The 12,114-nt window shown below is 39.8% G+C and overlaps 1 protein-coding gene across 4 annotated transcripts in view; it reads right to left on the bottom strand.

The window, feature by feature from the left end:
- ARHGEF28 (Rho guanine nucleotide exchange factor 28) overlaps positions 1 to 12,114 on the bottom strand; it is a 3,217,901-nt gene that overhangs the window by 1,001,428 nt on the left and 2,204,359 nt on the right. The window lies entirely within an intron of this gene.

Genomic DNA, 12,114 nt, shown 5'->3' with positions numbered 1-12,114 from the left:
CATTTATTTATTTAGTTATTTTTATTTATTTATTTACTTTTGTTTGGGGACGACACAGTAGCAGAGTTAAGTTAGCCATTTTATGAATTTTTGACACGCTGAACCAAAAGGTTCGCCATCACTGACCTAAAGAATAGTACCACTATAAAAATAGCTTGCGCTGATGAGTTTACCATTTATACATCTTTCATAACCACTTTGGTTTCAGAAATATGAACATTTATTTGAAATGTAAAGACATAACCTGATTCTGTCAAAAGGCTTAGGCTCCGCCCATTGGAAGTTAAAAGTGCAAACTTCCTGAGTTCCATTGGAGTAAATGAGTTAATAAACTCACAAACAGTGTTAATGCACTTTATTGTTTACAGTTTTTTTGTCACAGCACATTTTACATTTACAGTGTTGGCCAAGTAAAACAATTCAATGCATTTATATTCCATGTTTAGGTAGTTTGCTGAACAGGAACTTCAATGTATAGGATTTGATGACTAGTTATTCAATAAGTGTTGTATTAGACAGATGAAGTGCAGACATTTTAGAGAGTAATTTGGAGTGAGAGACTGTGGGAAAAGCTTTGTAGAGATCTAGAAACAGGGAAGAAACCAAATTATTATCTATAATTTTAATTACATTACCTAAGAAGGCAACCGGGGCAGTTATTCTGCCATGGTATGGTATGGGTAGAGGTTAGTAGATATTCTTGAAGAAGGTACTGTAAGATTTGCTGATGTGTGCATTTTTCTAGACTTTTAGAAAGATGGGTAAGATAGCAATATGCCTGAAGTTTGTTACTTCAGAAGTTACCACCTTTGTGAAGAGCTATGATGTAGAAATTTTCCAGACAGATGGGTCATGTGATTCTTGAATGGATCTACTGATCAAGACTGAGACTGAAAAAGCAATGGAAGTAGCTTCAAGCTTTGAATATTCTGTAGGGAGGTTGTCAATGGAGGGTGAGCATAGCTTGACTTTATTGAGTAGATGTTTTATGGATGAAGTAGAGGCAGCTTTTAAGGAGAAAACTGGAAGTGGGAACCTCATATGTGCTGTCATGAGTTTGTATGGGATTTTGTGTTAGGGTAGCAAAACAGTCTAGAAAACTGGAGTTAAATTTATTAGGGTTTCTATGAGACAGCTAACTGGGCTAGGATTGGTGGCAGTAAGAGTTCCAGGGTGCAACATTTAGTTATTAGAGGATCAAATGTCTTGTACTTTTAAGGTTTATTTGTGCATGTAATACTGGTTTGTTTGTTTATTTTTAGCATTGACTTTTTTATTATTAGCAGTGACTTGAGTTTTAGAAAGGTTCCAGATATGCTAATAAGTTTGAAGGTGGGCAGGAGATTTATTTATTTATTTCTTTAATTTATTTATTTTTGCCAGTTTAACCAAGCTTTGTCTCTGTTCTACATGTGTGTGTGACTAGTATGGGTAAACATAGAGCTTGGGTGGACTTAACATGTTTTCTTATGAAGCGGAAAAGCTATTTAGGGTATTGAGAGACAGTGAATTGAATTTATGTATAGCATCATCCATAGGTAAGAGGTAAAGACTGGACCAGTTAAGGGACTCAAGAATATTGCTGAAAACATCAGGTTTAAAATTGGTAGGATTACAGCATTCCTTAAGAATTTAATCTTTGAAGTTGCAGTTCATTAATCTCTGGACATTGATGGGTCAGTGGTCACTGCTAGGAGAGTTGTATTGCTTAAGATTTGAAACTAGGATCCAGTCTAGAATGGAGCCAGAATTTGTTTGAGCAAATATGGAAGATTATAAATTGACTAAATCCATATAGATTGATGATACTTGAGGTGTTGTCTGTTGAAAGGCGCTTCCAGTCAATGTTGACATCACCAAATATTCTAGTTTCATAGGATATGGAATTTGATAACCAGTTAAGGATGTCATCCAGGACAGGTATATTTTACTTGGAGAAATATACAGGGCAATTATACATAGATTACTATGACTGTTTAGTTTGAGGTCAGAAATTAGCATGTCTGCAGAGTGAGATGCACGTGGGACAAAGCATAAGGGAGAGAGAGTAAGGTGGTTTGAATATAGGATGGCTACACCATCACCTTTTTCGTTTAATCTATCAGAGTACATACTATTTTAGCTTGAGGGAAGAATTTCAGAGTCTTTGTTGTGTGATGTAAGCCAGGTTTTAGAAAAGGATGACAATGTCAGGAGAGTGATGTGAGAACCAGGAGTGGAATTCTGTTACTTTGTTAGCTACATTTCAGATGTTGATGGAGGTATTCTGTTAGGATTCTTAGTGATACTGATGCAGTACAAGTAAAAAGATAGAAGAAATGACAGGTATGGGTCACAATTAGGGTGTACATTACCACACATGGAAATAATCTGGTAATTTAAGTTAAGTAAAGGGCTTAATGGCAAGCTTATACTGAGCTTATATTTAAAGCTTGAAATAGCAGGTGGTGAAGTAGACAGATTTGAATTTGTAAAGGAGGTAGGGTGAGAAGTTAGATAAGAGGGAAGCACTTATGTCCGAGTAGGGTTGGCCAATAATGTGTGTAGAACAGGAAAGATTAGGGGATTTTAGAGTTGGTGACACAGGTGTTACATAACATGTGAGGTGTGACATTAAGAGCAGTAGAAGAGTACTTACATATATGAGCAACATAACTGTGATATTTTGCAGGTAGCTTAATGTTTATAGACATCAAACTTGATCTGAAGCTTATTTATAAACTATAGTCAAACAATCCACTTATACTGTGCTGATGAGGTCACTAAATAGGCCGAAGCATGCACGCCCACAGCTGGCAGGGTTTGCCTTTACTTGCCTGAATGTATGCAAAAAGACCAAAAAAAAAAAAAACATGGGCATTCAGAAGCCATGTAGCTGAAAACACTGTATGTCTTTTAGGGGTTGTTTGCATAGCCTCCATTACAGGAGGTGTAATATATTACACAGTGAAAACTCTAGCATGGCAGGGGTTTTCTTGCAGTTTTTACTGAATGGTTTGTCTGTGTGACCTTTTTATCATTTGCTTTGTTCATATATCTATGCATATAGATATGCATATATGTATATGTGTATGTAAATATATATATATATATATATATATATATATAATATATATATATATATACGCAAGTGTGTGTGTGTGTGTGTGTGTGTGTGTGTGTGTGTGTGTGTGTGTGTGTGTATATATATATATATATATATATATATATATATATATATATATATATATATATATCTATATAGGTTCAGGTTCAGATATATATATATATATATATATATATATATATATATATATATATAATATATATGCACACGTGTGTGTGTGTGTGTGTGTGTGTGTGTGTGTGTGTGTGTGTGTGTGTGTGTGTGTGTGTGTGTGTATAGGTTCATATATCTATATATATAAAAAAATATATGTGTTCATAGGTATATATATATATATGTTGTGACTTTCGGCTTTTCCCGGTTAGGGGTCGCCACAGCGGAACTCCGGTCTGCTAATGATTGGCAGTTGATTTTTACGTACTGAGTTGCCAGCCCTGACACACAACCTTCAACGAAGGTACGCCCATTCACGCACGTCTCCATGCAGAAGACGCTCTAACTGAGAGTCGAACCGGACAGCGTCTTACTGTGAGTGAGGCGACAACGCTACTGCAGCACCACCACTGCGGATTTTATATATATAGGTTCATAGGTACGTACTAGGCTATCTGCCCAAGGGCATTTATAAGCCTAGCCAGAGTGTGTTGGCTTTCGCCGCCCCATTAATTAACTGATCCTCTGTCAAGCAGAGTCAGTGAAGTGATCCCTGGGGTACATTTCTTGAAGAGTGTTAGTGAGGGGCTCTGCCTAATGTAGTTTGGAATTTTGTTCGAAAGCATGAGGAGTCTCTGTGACAGGAATCTATCCCTCCAGCATGTTCTTTTTATTGTTGTGACGAGGTTTAGCTCACTATAGCGCGCGGCTCGCAGTGACTTGGATTTCTTTAGGTGGAGCATGTCCATCAATTCTGAGTTGGACATGGCTTTGTAAGTCAGGCAGAGATCACCTCTGAGTAAGCGATATGCCACTGAGTACAGCCGGAGTTTTTCAGTCGGGCTGCATAGGACATATGTTTGAGGCCAGTAATCCTCTTGGTGACGTACTTTTGTGGTTTCTCCAGCTGTTGGAACGGTCTTGTGAGGTACATCCCAAATGTGGCATTGTACTATATGATGGGTCTGATGAGTGACGATTAGAGGGGTTCTATAACCTCTTTATTTCTAGATGCAAACCCTTTAGTAATTAGATGGGCCACATAGAAGGATTTCCTAACTACTGTGACAATATGATTGTCAAAGGAGAGACTACTATCTAGCCTTGGCGAGGTCAAGGTAGGCTATGTGAATAACCTTTCCCTCGTCTATGGCCTTGGTGACTGTCTCGAAGAAGTCAACCAGGTTTAGTAGGCATGACCTGCCCTTAACAAAGCCAAACTGGGTTGGGTCAAGTGTTTGGAGGCTCCCAATGTCTTTGTTAATGAGTTCCATGATGATGCGTTCCATAGCCTTACAGACTAGGCTAGTCAGGCTTATGAGGCGATAGTTACCCAGGGTCAGTTGTGGCCCCTCCTTTGTGGAATGGAATAACCGTTGCTGTGTGCCATTCTATGGACATGTAGCCTGTGGAGAAGCTGAGTTTGAACAATGTGTTTAGGTGGGGGGGTTCGTTCGTTTTGTACTTCGTGGAAGACGCAGCCAGGGACATCATCTGGCCCCAGTGATGCTGTGTTTTTGGCTCTTGAAAGGGCTATTTTTACCTGTGCATCTGTGATTTCCAGGACACTACTCTTTTCCGGTATTGTTGTGGGCCCTTTTGGGGGTGAGAGGGGGGTGAAGTTTGCACTGAATCTATCTGCCAGGATGTTGGCAATATTGGTAGGTTCAGTATATTTTGTGCTATTTTGCACTACTTCAGTGCATATCTGCGAGTTGCCATTTAGATTCTTAACATAGCTAAATAAGGCTTTGTGGTCATCTTTTGAATCCTTGGCTATTTTTCTTTCAAAGTTAGCCTTGGATGATTTTATGAGAGACCTTAGTTTCTTACTGATACTGATCAGGGATGTCTTTCCTTCTTGGGATTTGCTTTTTTTCTGAACTAGTTTCCTCCTTTTATTGTATAACCTGTTTATGGCAGGGGTCCACCAGACTGGTTTCCTTCTCTTAGAGGAATGAGTCTTGGTTTTGCTAGGGATGGCATGGTCCATGTGTCCTTGTAGGTGCTAATAGAGTGCATTTGTAAAGGTTTCTGCATCATCAGCAGTGTTATCCTTTAGCGTGGGGGCTGTGAAATTTACCGCCTCTGTCTTAAGTAATGTGAAGTCTGCTTTAGAAAAGCTTTTTAACTGTGATTTCCTTAGTTGGGGGTGGTGGTGGGGTGTGGACATTCTGAGTGATTAGTTTATGGTCTAATCTAACCACCTGTCACCCATGTTTGTGATGACCAGGTCCAATATGTTTTCACCTCTGGTAGGGGAGTTTACCAGCCAATCCAGGGCATTTGAGTTGATGAATTCCAGGAAGCGCTGGGCCTCAGAGTTTGTACTTGAGTAGTTTTCCCAGTTAATGGTAGGGTAATTGAAATCGCCCAATATCAGGGTGTTCGGTAGGACCGTCATGTTTTCCAGTGTCTCCAGAAAGGTGGAGTGGTGGTCCCGGGCCATGGAGGGTGATCATTAGCAGGCCACAATTTGCACTGCAGATATGCCTGATGTTAGTTGCACATGGATGATCTCAGAGGTATCATGCTGCACCACTAACGTGCAGGTGTAGGTATCCTTGATGAATATGGGTACTCCCTCTCCTTTTGTGTTTCAGTCTATGTTCTGTGGCTGAAATGTGTGGTATGAGTTGTAGCCCGGTAGTGCTGGGGTACTCTCTGGAGCCTTGAACCAGGTTTCATTTACTGCACAGATTTCGACGGTCTCCATACTGAGGAGTGCTTTCAGCACTTGCATTTTGAGATTTAAACTCCTGGTGTTCAGTAGCATAACCCTCAGTTTTTTGTTAATTGGGCTGTTTACGGAGGTGGGTTTGATTTTTGAGCCTTGCCTAAAAAAGGCACTACAGGGGCAGCAAGAGCCTTGGCCAATATATGAAAGCCTAGGGGTGACAGGTGCAAGCCGTCTCTTGCGAAGCAATGCGGCTTGTTGATCATGTCGTCCCAGGCTGACAGACACTGGATCCCCTTTGAATGACACCAGAAGCTTAGCCAATTGCTGAAATTAATCATTTTTTCTTTATACTGAGGTATCATTCTTGGTGAGGGCAGGATGCTACACAGGGTCAGGGTCATACCAGCCTGGGCTACACGATCAGAGAGCTCTTCCATGTCTCTTTTCATGCAGTCCAGGGAGATATGTCTCAGGTCATTCACACCAACATGAACAATAACAGAGTCATATTTGTACTTGTTCTGGAGTGACCTGAGTGCTTGTGTTATGTGGTGGATTCTGGCTCCCGACAGGCAGCTAATAGTAACCTTCTGCTTGTCCAGCCTAGTGAGTGGGACGTCCGTGTGCCTAACTATAGAGTCACCTATTACTAGAGTGTTAGGTATGTTATTTTGCCTTAAGGGCTATGATTGTGCGGCACACTGATTTTGTGTTTTATGTCTTGTCTGGTTTGTGATGGGTAGTGCAGGTTGTTTGGGTGTCTGCTTTGGAGGTCTCTGATGCTTTTGCAGGTTTTTATTTAGAGCCTCCGAGTATGATTTTGTGTATTTACGTGTATTTTTTGCCAGTGCTGGTTTAGTAGGTCTGTGTGTGGCTGGAGGTGTGGTGCAAGTGTTAACCTTCTCCTCTTGACTGTCTGTTCCAGTCTTGGGTGGAAACAGCTTAGCCTCTAGTTTGGCTCTATAATTGCAGCTCTCACATATGTTAGTGTTTTGTGGTAGGAGGAGAGGGTTGTCTGTGTACATGAGGCAATTGTAACATTGTCTCAGGATACCGAGATTCACCAGCTGGACTGGAGAATACACCTGAAATTGCCCTTTGGTCATGCCAGAATAGTAGGGTGAGCTGCTTAGTCAATTGGTTGGTGAGGGGTGATCAAAGAGCCTTGCCCTGCTGGACAATCAAGTGTCAGGGTATATTAATGTTTGCTATTAGGTCTGAGCAAGTGCTGGGCTGTAGGATGCTTTTTGAGTGCTTAGGTTGAGAGTTACACTAGTTTCAAGGGAAAAACTGAAGAGGAGACTTAGTGGAGCTGGGAATAATTTAACCCTAGCTAACCGGCACTGCCCGGTGCACAAAACCATGCAAATGCAGTTTTTATAGCAGGGAAATGAAAGAGAAAGAAATTAGCCCAAAATGGCCAATGAACTACTAACTTCTGGGCTAGAATCACTCCTCCAGGGACAGAAAGCTCCCCTCTCTCACAGGTGAACAGAGAAACTTCCTTCTATCCAAGTAAGGTATGGGCAACTCAGAAACTTGTAACACAGCCCTGAATTCAGCACTAGCCTGAAAACTGGACTATACTAGCTTAGAAAGGTGGGAAACGAGGATTTTTTTGTTTTTGTTTATTTGAAAAGATAAGGCAAAAACAGTAAAAAATACACTTAAAACAACTTTAAACGATCAGAAAAGGCTATCACACTTTAGTGTGTAGCCTAGAACAGTTAAATTATTTAAACAAAAAAATTACTTTTTAAAAGTGCAGGCAGTCAAATAAGTACAATACAGAAAACCGATACTTAATCACTCCAAAGTCTCTCTTCTAAGCTAGAAGGCTTGCATCAGTTTAAGGCTTTCTAGTGCTTCCCAGTAGGTTAGTTACAGGAAAGATGGGAAACATGTGCAGATGTGGTCTTTTAAACCAGAAAGTTGAAAGAGATGGACAAACTGTCCAAATGGTCAACAAACTACAATTTCTGGGCCAAGAACCACTCCTCTTGTGGTAGACAGGCTACCTAGTGCTTACCACTCCCACTGATAAGCTAGAAAGCTTCCCTCCTACACGGAAATGCTTGGGGGCTCAGAAGCTTACAAAGAGTCCTGGATACAGAAAATCTGTACCTGGACTAGACTAGTAACAGGAAAGGCAGGAAACAAGCACAAACACAAGCTTTTAAATCAGAAGGTTGAAAGAGATGGAAAAGCTTCCCAAACGGCCAATAAACTATAATTTCTGGGCCAGAAACCACTCCTCCTGTGGTAGATCAGTTACCTAGTGCTTACCACTCCCACTGATAAGCTAGAAGGCTTCTCTCCAACACAGAAGGGCCGGGGGGGGGGGGGCTCAGAAGCTTACCAACAGTCCTGGATACAGCAAATCTGTACCTGGACTAGACTAGTTACAGGAAAGGTGGGGACCAAACGCAAATGCGGGCTTTTAAACCAGAAAGTAGAAACAGATGGAAAAACTACCCAAACAGCAATGAACTACAATTTCTGGGCCAAAACCCACTCTTCCTGTGGTAGATAGGCTACCTAGTGCTTACCACTCCCAGTAATAAACTAGAAGGCTTCCCTCCAACACAGAAAGGCTTGGGGGTTCAGAAGCTTACCAACAGTCCTGGATACAGCAAGTCAGTATCTGGACTAGACTAGTTACAGGAAAGACAGGATACAAGCTTAGAATTTTTTTTTTACAGAAAAGCAGCTAAAACAGCAGTAAATACAATTCAAATTGCAGTGCAGGCTAGCACACTTGAGTGTGTAGCAATATTACTGAAAATGCAGTTTAAATAAATGCAGTTAAATTAACAAATGACTAAAAACAAGTGCAGAAGGCAGTAATACGTGCACAGTAAGAGAGAATGAACAGATAGCACGCAGAACAGACGTAAGAAAATTACAGTAAGAGCAGCTGAATAAAATATGTATATATTTTATTTATTTATTTATTTATTTTTTAGGGAGAGAACAGAGCAGGATTAAGAGGCTACAGTGGTTGTCCTTCCCAAATGCTCTCTTTGTACACAGTAGGAGTGCTTGAAATCAGAATATGATCTCACTGCACTCAGTTGAGTGAGCAAATGAGATGGGCCCAGAAGGAGCATCCAAACACAAATTTACAAGAGGGGCAGGCAAGAACCGGGAGAGTGGGTGGGGAACTAACTGTAGAGACACAGCCACAACTTTCAGTTGAGTTAATATTCAGTGAGAAACACAAACAAATAAATTAAATGCAGAACTATATGAAAAAGAGCAGATAAAAGTGTACTTAAATTCACTTATAAGTCCAGTTGATTTCAAGTATATCTTAGCCGGAGCAAAGCTAAGATAATAAGCGGAAATAACTCAGAATGTACCACTTATATAAGGCAGGACAGAATATCGGTGATAAGGTGAAACTACCCCCCCCCCACTGCTATCAATGTCTACACAGAAATTCTAACAAGTACTCTGTTATACATGCACACACACACACACACACATATATATATATATATATATATATATATACATACACATATATATATATATATATATAGATATATATATATATCTATATATACATATATATATATATATATATACTGAAGCTGCTTCTACCATATGACATCCCAACCAATCCTTAATAATCTGAATTTACCTGAAATCTCACCAGTGAGACTGACTTTCTTTTCCCCCATGAAAAAGTCTGAAATCTAAATAGAGATGAGCTTGTAATACTGGAGGACTCCTGCTGGAATGCAAAAAGTTGATTCTTAAACCACACATACACTTTGCTACAAAAGCCTGTCTGTTCAACTCAAAAATAATGTAACTATCCCTCCCAGCAAGACAGTACTTGTACCAAAACATAACAAAGAGTTTATGTTCTGTCTTTTGTGCATGTCTCATTTTTATGTTGATTACAAAACCTACATTTACATATTAATAAATGGAATGTGATCAGTGAAGCGAATATAAAGAATGACACTGAAAAGGCCTGTCTGGAGTTTTCCAGTTTTTTAAAAATGATGCCATTTTGCCCTTTTAAATCCAACAAATAAAATATTATATCCCCTCCTATTATGTCATGCGTTTGCACTTGCTACTTCCCATGGAATTAACTCAAATAAAGCAGATCACATATGGTGACTTAACTGATGCTTTTTATGAATTGCTTACCAATAGTAATCTTGGGGAAATCTTCTATATCAATACCCTTATCGTGTTATGGCTTAAAACGTCCTTAAAAAGAAACGTCTAGCTCAATGTTGAAAACAAAATGCAAGTCTGACAATTTAAAGAACATGATGATTAATCAACCAGTAAGTTAAATCAAGTGGCGATTCTACCTACTGAGGTATCATTCTCACATGGATGGAGAGTTTACACTTGGAAATATATGTATAGGCTCCTTGTGTGTCCATCTACGCGTAAACTGATGTGTCCAATACCCTGACCATTCTCCTGACTACGAAATATCTCGACAGCAAGCTTATGCTCCAGTACCCAAAGCTGAAAGAGAAGTAGGCCTCATTTCTATACCCACTCCTTGTCTTATTTAAGTAATTGTATATTTTTCATCTACTCAGTGATCCTTTATGGTATCCCTTTACAAGAGGAAATGCCATACTAAGGCCATTATTCTCAGAACTGCAGAAAAAATCATCATCCCTTAATTGACAGGCCACCAGATCTCTTCTCCAGCCCATTATAAATACACTGCCAGGACCTCTCCTCATAAGCAACTATTACTGGTTATAGGAAAACAGGTTAAAAAACATCAACAGGTTGATTACCTGTTTGTTCATACATTTCAAAGAAAGGACATGTTGGGACTGACTTTGGTTCTGTGACACATCTGACAAGGTTTGTCTAGTGGCTGATACACAGAAACTGAAATATAACTGTAAAAATGCAATTGAAGAGGCATTATAGTAAGTCAGGTCAGTGATTTAGTTCTATTGTGTCCTTGCCTAACATCTACAGATCCCACAGAAGTTTACTCTTGTAATATTTTGCAAATTATTAGTTAATAAAAGTCCTTCATCAGCAGGCTTATTTAACAAGGAACCCACATGCAATCAAAGAAGGGCTGGAGAAACTAATATTGGCTGCAATGGTTACCCTACAAGTCTCAGTGGCTTAAGTCTTAGAAGGTGACATCTGTTGAGAGCACATGGCCATTGTTTGGACATGCTGACTCCAGGAGCTGAAGTAACATCTGCCTGGAGATGCAGCTGTTCTAGCAGCATAGTTATGTCCTCCCTATTAAGCTTCAGTCACCATCTGCAGTGCATTATAACATCAAACAAATGTTCACCATAGGCGAATTAGGTGTTGGTAGAATCAAATAACAGAAAAATAACAGTGATTTGCCCACAGCCTTTCATGTTATATCCCTGCATCACATGCCAGACGACCTGTTCCACAGGTGCATTCCTTTGAAAAGTCACTGATGTTACACACAGAGAAACAAGCATTGGTCTAAACAGTGACAGATTAAATTACAGTTTAAATGGGGGTTTATTTCTTCAGTGTGTAAACAACACTGTAGTTTTGTGAATATGCAGGCATTTACTTTACTTCCAGTCAGTCTAAATATAGTCCCTGCGCATTACTGTTCTACCCTGGTTAACACAGAAAAGTAAATATGGAAATAAAATAAATGCCTGCAGATTCACAGTATTAAGACATGCACATTGACAGACTTCTGAGCCATCAGTTGTGTGACACATGCACAATCTGATTAAGCACACACAGCAGGTAAAAGGAGGATGAGTGACTCTAACCTAGGACTATAGGATGCACTTTGGCAGGTGTAACAGGTCATAGCCTTAATACACTGAACTAACTTCCATAAATGGATCATGCCACACAACAGTTTCAAGATACAGCTAGCCTCATATGTAACACAAGTGACAGCAAACAAATCTGTCAGGGTGCATACCATAATACCTGATACTGGCTCTGTTCACTTATTTATTATTTCATTTCCTTTGGTCTCTTCAGTTGTGCCAAGCATGAGGGTAGTCATAATCCAAAACTGCCTGTAGGGTACAAACCACTCACAGGAGTACCTCTGATGGAATACAGGATCAAAATACATTGTGAAGTGTCTGGACATATGCATGCACTGGCTGTCTTCCTCTTTACATTGTGAAGTGTCTGGACATATGCATGCACTGGC

This window comes from Protopterus annectens, chromosome 2.part2, assembly GCF_019279795.1.
Source record: "Protopterus annectens isolate FY-2018-M chromosome 2.part2, PAN1.0, whole genome shotgun sequence".
NCBI classification, from domain to species: Eukaryota; Metazoa; Chordata; order Ceratodontiformes; family Protopteridae; genus Protopterus; species Protopterus annectens.
This window is presented reverse-complemented; position numbering and strand designations above follow the sequence as displayed.